Source organism: Apodemus sylvaticus, chromosome 4 (assembly GCF_947179515.1).
Source record: "Apodemus sylvaticus chromosome 4, mApoSyl1.1, whole genome shotgun sequence".
NCBI classification, from domain to species: Eukaryota; Metazoa; Chordata; class Mammalia; order Rodentia; family Muridae; genus Apodemus; species Apodemus sylvaticus.
The window spans coordinates 75,358,835-75,366,965 of NC_067475.1; the positions used below are offsets into that span (position 1 = coordinate 75,358,835).

Sequence of the window (8,131 nt, forward strand, 5' to 3'; positions counted from 1 at the left end):
GATGCTCCTGTTATCTGCTAGAGAATATGTCTGTATTTGAGAATCCAAGCATCTGTGGCCTCTTAGTGGGTACAGATGTCTTGTGTCACTGATCATACTTGATAGATATTCTCCCAAGATCAGCACCAACAAATTTTGGCAAGAGTAGTAAACAGTTCTATGACATGAAGCCCAAGAGAGAGGCATCTTCACAAATCTTTGGGATCTGCTTTCCCCATGTATATGTCACAGATAATTCTCAGGTGTCAAACAATGGATATTTTATAGCTGTAGTGTTTTTCTTTGCCCTTATATATTTCTGCTGTAGGAGTGTATGAGAGGGTGGGACCAAGGGAATCATCTGCAGTGACATTCAAAACTTGTTCTGTTATTAGTCTTGGTTGGACTCTATTTCTAAGGCCAAAAAAGATCAAAGTATATCTCCAAAAATAATAAGAGTGGAGAAAATGTAGGAAGAATAAGCACATGCCTAATTAGCAAACAAACTCCTAGTGTAAAGATGGAGAGCCCCTGCTTTCAGAGAGTTCCTTGGATTCTTCAGAATAAGGGTACCTTCTACAGTCTCCATTCTTGTGAGTTCCTCTGAAGTTTCTGCCCTGAATGAGATTGCATAGGAAATAGATACACACACTATTCAAGGAGCTAATGTGGGTTCTGTGGAACCTGTAGTGAACCCAATGGAGAGTCAATAATCTGAGATGAAAGACATAGTCACATTCTCAACAGCAACTTTAAAGGTAGAGGCAAAAACTTGGGTAGACATGTTATATGCCATTCTGTTATCAGTAAACACTCATAAAATAGCTTTTCCAGATAAGTGATGTGAAAGTCAATCCACTGGCAAAGCTCTGCTGAGGCCAGCTGTTGCCTGGGACATCAGGGAAAACTTTCAAAGATAGAATAGCAGCAAAGATTATTTGAAGCCAGACCCAAAAACTTTCATGTGCAGGATAATCTCATGTAATATGATTTTTTCTGAGTGAGTTTGGTCAGGTACTACTGACCTTATTGGTACTTGATAGGAGCCACTCTTGAGTTTCCTGCATGCCATAGCTTATTTTTTAGTTGTTTGAATTACACTGACAGAGGCTGTATAAATGACTTAGTGCTTAAGAGCACTGACTGTTCTTTCCAAGGTCCTGATTTCAAAGCCCAGCAACAAAATGATGGTCTACAACCATCCATAATGAGATCTAATACTCTCTTCTGCAGTGTCTGAACACAGCTACAGTGTATTTCCACATAATAAATAAATAAATCTTTAAACGATTTACATGACATTATTTTTATGAGGAAAGTAATGCAATAAGAAGGATGAAACTTAAGTCTATAATAGTCTATAGGTCATGAAGAGGGATACCTCTGAGCCACTCCATTAAGTAGTATTTCTGATGGTGTTTCTGAAGGAAAGCACATATTATTATGAGCTGATTGCAGCAACCCATGTAAGTCCTCCAGGACAATTGTTCACAAAGGTCCTCATGAATTTTGCCTAAATAGATGCAATTCTGCTTCCAACTATGCACAGTGATATAGAAGAATTACAAATTTTACTTCACATATAAAATGCCTCAGTTTGGAAACAAATATGTTACAAGTGACCCAAAGTGAGAAAACATAGACAGAGAAATGGGTTTCTTGATCCTAATACTATTTATTCTCTGTTACCATTAGTAGATCCCCAGCATTCCTCTTATGACATGGACTCATCTCAGAAAGATTGATAGTGGTCTACAGAGTCAAGTAGGAGAAAGATGAGTTCCTGAATGATGAAAGGTGGAGTGGATCATGGCCTGGTATAAAATGACTGGTATGTTGATAGGAAGAGATTAGATACTGTACATATCTACAGTGAAAGAGGCATGATGATTGGTAGAAACAAGGGCACTAGCAGTGACATCTGAAATGGAATGTGGTTATGAAGATACTTACATGTAGGAAAAACAGCCCCAGAGGTTTGCTGGTGTTCATTTTTTTGTGACTCAATGGAGAGTTTAAACCATGACAGAAGAGTGCACCGGCAACTGATGCACTGTATTCTGGGAAGGGTAAGTTTAGAACGAGACATCAACAGCCCTAAAAGTGCTGGTCTGGAGGAAGATTTTATTTCCCTGACTCCTGAACCCATGACCATAATGTCAATGCCTATGATATTAGAGTTTGAAGCACTAGTAAGGCTAAAACAAAGAGGCTCAAAATCCTACTTAGTGGCTCTGGCTATGGCTATTTCTACCCACTTGAAGGTCAGGCCATGTCTATGCTGATGCTAAAAGTGGAGGGCATTTGTGTGAATCATCTAATAATACTTATATCTAATTCTTCCAATCAGAACCCAAGTTTCCTCAAAACAGAACTTCTTCAATTACACCCCTATTTTATTCTCAGTACCTTACTTAAATGGCTGGGACATAGATGACTGTTAGCATTGACAGTGTCTAGAGAAAGGAGCAGGGAGCAAATTGTGTGAGCAGATGGAAAATGCACAGGAAAACTGGCACATGGTCTCACTGAAGAAAAAAAGTGAAGACCTGAGTGCCTACAATGTCCCACACTAAGAATATGCGAACTCTTTCCTATTTCCTCATGGCAGACCTCCAAATTCAGTGCTAGGAATCACTTTTGCCGAGGTAAGACAATTAGTAAGTCTGGAAATATCCCATATATTCTTTAAGAAAATGACACTATATAAATGCTCCTTTACCTGAAGAAGACAGGAGACAATTGACTTACAAAAGTTGAATGGTTTTTAAAATTATAGAGGCTGAGGATGGAGGCAAGTGAGCAACAGGGCATATAAAACTAACCCTTTCTTGTAGAAGTCTATATTTCTTCAACCCTTCCCAGTCACTTCTCTACCAATACTTCCTCAGGAGGCAACTAGTTTTGTAGATCTTACTCAGGCTTCTTACTAGGAAAAACAGCAGAAAACAACCGTCATTGGTCTATTGAAGAGAAAACTTTGTTGGTTCTAAAGGTCACAACAAGGAGTGTGCTTGAAATTCAGGTGAGGTTCACAAGTGTAATGCGAGATATTGGTATGTCTGAGACTGTAGATCTTCAACTCCACATCTGGAACACCTTGGCTAATGCTCTCCCAGTTCCCTGGTGACCAATGATCCTGGTGTCAGTTTTTGCACTAAAATTCATGGAGGAATCAAGCACAGGATAACACTCTATAGAAACTTCCTGCGTACCCTCTTACTCTGACCTTAGCAAGCATTCTGATATTCTGAGTTCGTCATTTATGACAAGGCTTCAATAAAGGGTGGAAACATGGTTCTGCTCTTAAGAACTTTTGCTGCATCCATTCCTCCATTGAGGGATACCTGGGTTCTTTTCAGCTTCTGGCTATTATAAATAAGGCTGCTATGAACATAGTGGAGCATGTGTCCTTATTGCATGCTGGGGAATCCTCTGGGTATATGCCCAGGAGAGGTATAGAAGGGTCATCTGGAAGTGTCATGTCCAGTTTTCGTAGGAAATGCCAGACTGATTTCCAGAGTGGTTGTACCATCTTACAATCCCACCAGCAGTGAAGGAGTGTTCCTTTTTCTCCAAATCCTCTCCACCACCTGCTGTCTCCTGACTTTTTAACCTTAGCCATTCTTACTGGTGTGAGGTGAAATCTCAGGGTTGTTTTGATCTGCATTTCCCTAATGGCTAATGATGTTGAGGATTTCTTAAGGTGCTTTTTGGCCATCTGAATTTCTTCAGGTGAAAATTCTTTGTTTAGGTCTGTCCCCATTTTTTAATAGGGTTATTTGGTTCCCCGGGGTCTAACTTCTTGGGTTCTTTGTATATATTGGATATTAGCCCTCTATCAGATGTAGGGTTGGTGAAGATCTTTTCCCAATTTGTTGGTTGCTGTTTTGTCCTTTTGACGGTGTCCTTTGCCTTACAGAAACTTTGTACTTTTATGAGATGCCATTTGTCAATTCTTGATCTTAGAGCATAAGCTATTGGTGTTCTGTTCAGAAACTTTTCCCCGGTGCCTATGTCCTCAAGGGTTTTCCCCAGTTTCTTTTCTATTAGTTTCAGTGAGTCTGGTTTTATGTGGAGGTCCTTGATATATACACAATGGCGTACTTACAATTCAGCAATTAAAAACAATGAATTCATGAATTTTTTAGGCAAATGAATGGAACTGAAAAATATCATCCTAAGCGAGGGAATGCAATTACAAAAGAATACACATAGAATGCAATCATTGATAAGTGGATATTAATTAGCACTGAAGCTCTGAATACTGAAGATACAATTAGCATATCAAATGATTCCCATGAAGAAGGAAGAAGAGGGCCCTAATCCTGGAAAGGCTTGATCCAGCATTATAGAGGAGTACCAGGACAGAGAAAAGGGAAGGGGGAACATAGGAGAATGGATGGAGAGAAGAGGACTTAAAGGACATAAGGGGGGCTGGTAAAGGGGAAACCTTTTAGATTGTAAACAAAGGTGCTCACTTCGGCAGCACATATACTAAAATTGGAACAATACAGAGAAGATTTAAATGGCCCCTGCGCAAGGATGACATGCAAATTCGTGAAGCGTTCCATATTTTTACGAAGCTTTTGACAAAATTCAGCATCCTTTCATACTAAAAGTCTTGGAAAGGACAGGAATTCAAGGCCCATATCTAAACATAGTAAAAGCAATATATAGCAAACCGGTAGCCAACATCAAACTAAATGGAGAGAAACTTGAAGCAATCCCACTAAAATCAGGGACTAGACAATGCTGTCCCCTCTCTCCATATCTTTTCAATATAGTTCTTGAGTCCTAGCTAGAGCAATTAGACAATATAAGGAAGCCAAAGGGATACAAATTGGAAAGGAAGAAGTCAAACTATCACTATTTGCAGATGATGTGATAGTATACTTAAGTGTTCAATTGGAGGTCAGCATGCAGATAAAAACTCTACTAGAGAACTCGTACAGCTGATAAACAACTTCAGCAAAGTCTCTGGCTGCAAAATCAAAACAAGCAAATCAGTAGCCTTTATATATTCAAAGGATAAGCAGACTGAGAAAGAAATTAGGAAAATGACTCCCTTCACAATAGCTACAAACAGCATAAAGTATCTAGGGGTGACTTTAACCAAACAAGTGAAAGACCTATATGACAAGAACTTCAGATCTCTGAAGAAGGTAATTCTAAGATGATCTCAGAAAATGGAAAAATCTTCCATGCTCCTGGATTGGCAGGATTAATATTGTTAAAATGGCCATCTTGCCAAAGGCAATCTACAAATTCAATGCTATCCCCATAAAAATCCCAACCCAGTTCTTCATAGAGCTAGAAAGAGCAATTCTCAAATTCATCTGGAATAACAAAAAGCCCAGGATAGCTAAAACTATTCTCAACAGTAAAAGAACTTCAGAGGGATTCAGTATCCCAGACTTTAAATTTTACTACAGAGCAATAGTGATAAAAACTGCATGGTATTGGTACAATATCAGGCAAGCGGATCAATGGAATAGGATTGAAGACCCAGAAATGAACCAACACATCTATGGTCACTTGGTCTTCGACAAAGGAGCTGAAAGCATCCAGTGGAAAAAAGATAGTCTTTTCAACAAATGGTGCTGGTTCAATTGGAGGTCAGCATGCAGAAGAATGCGCATCGATCCGTTCTTATCTCCTTGTACCAAGCTCAACTCCAAATGGATCAAGGACCTCCACATAAAACCTGACACACTGAAACTAATCCAAAAGAAACTGGGGAAGACCCAAGAGGACATGGGAACAGGGGAAAAGTTCCTGAATAGAACACCAATAGCTTTTGCTCTAAGATCAAGAATTGACACATGGGACCTCATAAAACTACAAAGTTTCTGTAAGGCAAAGGACACTGTCAAAAGGACAAAATGTCAACCAACAGATTGGGCAAGTTTCTTCACCAACCCTAAATCCGACAGAGGGCTAATATCTAATATATACAAAAAACTCAAGAAAGTAGAACCCAGAAAAAAAACAAATAACCCCATTAAAAAGTGGGGTATGGAGCTAAACAAAGAATTTTCACATGAAGAACTTCGAAGAGCTGAGAAACACCTTAAGAAATCATTAAGGGAATGATTAACATCATTATTAACAACATCATTAATCATTAGGGAAATGCAAATCAAAACAATCCTGAGATTTCACCTCACACCAGTCAGAATGGCTAAGATCAAAAACTCAGGAGACAGCAGATGTTGGCGAGGATGTGGAGAAAGAGGAACACTCCTCCACTTCTGGTGGGATTGCAAGATGGTGCAACCACTTTGGAAATCAGTCTGGCGGTTCCTCAGAAAACTGGGCATGACATTTCCTGAGGACCCTGTTATACCACTCCTGGGCATATATCCAGAGGATTCTTCAGCATGCAATAAGGACACATGCTCCACTATGTTCATAGCAGCCCTATTTGTAGTAGCCAGAAGCTGGAAAGAACCCAGGTGTCCTTCAACAGAGGAATGGATACAAAAAAATGTGGTATATTTACACAATGGAGTACGATTCAGGCATTAGAAACAGTGAATTCATGAAATTCTTAGACAAATGGATGGAGCTGGAGAACATCATACTAAGTGAGGTAACCCAGTCTCAAAAGATCAATCATGGTATGCACTCACTGATAAGTGGATATTAGCCTAGAAACTTTGAATACCCAAGACATAATCCACAAATTAAATGATGTCCAAAAAGAATGGAGGAGTGGCCCCTGGTTCTGGAAAGACTCAGTGCAAGAGTATAGGGGAATTCCAGAACAGGGAAGTCGGAAGGGATAAATGGAGGAACAGGAGAAGGGAAGAGGGCTTATGGGAATTGCGGGGAGTGGGAACCTAGAAAATGGGAAATCATTTGAAATGTAAATAAAAAAATATATCAATAAAAAATAATAAAATTTAAAAAAAAGACTAAACAAAGAATATAGAAAATAAAAAAAAAAGAAAGAACTTTTGCTGCTTTTCCAGGAGACATGAATTTAGTACTCATGGTGGTTCAGTCATCTCAATTCTAATAAAAGAATCTAAATCCCTAATTCTGACTCATAAATGGCAATCACATGCACCCATATCCACACCAACAAACATACACACACACACACACACACAGAGAGAGAGAGAGAGAGAGAGAGAGAGAGAGAGAGAGAGACTTCACATACATGCTTTCAGTCAAAATGATCAGACACATAAATAAAGTAAAGCAAATGTAAAATAAATACACGTTATGAAGAAAAAAAAGACAATTATCTGCTTTATTAATACTGTCCAAATGGGAATTTTCTATTTTAAGGTTTCCAAAGTCCAAAGATTGATGGACTCTTGCTCACTCATATCACAACTTAGTGAGCAAATGGGGCCTGGGAACTTTGTGCTACCTGTCTTCATCCCTGCCTCTATTTCCCCACATTTCAAAGAGAATACTATGTTGATATGTGCTTTCCTTGTGCTTGTATCCCTTTCTTTTTAAGGACACTTAGTAAAACTCGCTTTCTTCTTAGCATTAGTGAAAATATGTAATTTCTTTTATTTTTTCTACTAAACAAGTGATCATTGAGTGGAGAGTTGTGCATTTCTATGAATATGTAAGGTTTTCATTAAGGTTGTATTTCAACTTCAAACCATTGTGATCTAGTAAGATGCATGAGGGCATTTTAATATTCTTTTATATGTTTGAAACTTTCTCTGTGATGAATTATTTGGTCAAATTTAGAGAAGGTTCAGTGAAGTGATAAGAAGAAAATATATTTTTGTGTTTAAAATAAATATTTTATACATATCTGTTAGGTTCATTTGACTCATAAGTTGTATTAGTTTTGTTTTTATTTAATTTCTGTCTTGATGACCTGTCCATTGGCGAGAATGTAGTGTTAAAGTCTCCTGATATTAATGTATGTGGTTAGATGTATAATTTAATACTAAGCAATACTTCTTTTACACATGTGGATGCCCTTGAATTTGGAGCATAGATGTTCATAACTGAGATGTTGTCTATGTTGTTTTTTTTTTCATTTTATGAGGATAAAGTTTCCTTCCTGTCTATTCTGACTGCTTTTTATTGCAAGACTATTTTATTAGATATGAGAATAGCTGCTCCAGATTGTTTCTTGGGTTTGATTGCTTCAATAACCTTTCCCATGTCCATT

General features: G+C 38.3%; 1 non-coding gene across 1 annotated transcript; it reads left to right on the forward strand.

The window, feature by feature from the left end:
* Positions 1 to 4,452: 4,452 nt before the first annotated feature.
* LOC127683805 (U6 spliceosomal RNA) lies at positions 4,453 to 4,559 on the forward strand. Its single transcript, XR_007977609.1, has one exon. It is a non-coding gene; the product is annotated as a U6 spliceosomal RNA (small nuclear RNA).
* The last annotated feature ends 3,572 nt before the right edge of the window (positions 4,560 to 8,131 follow it).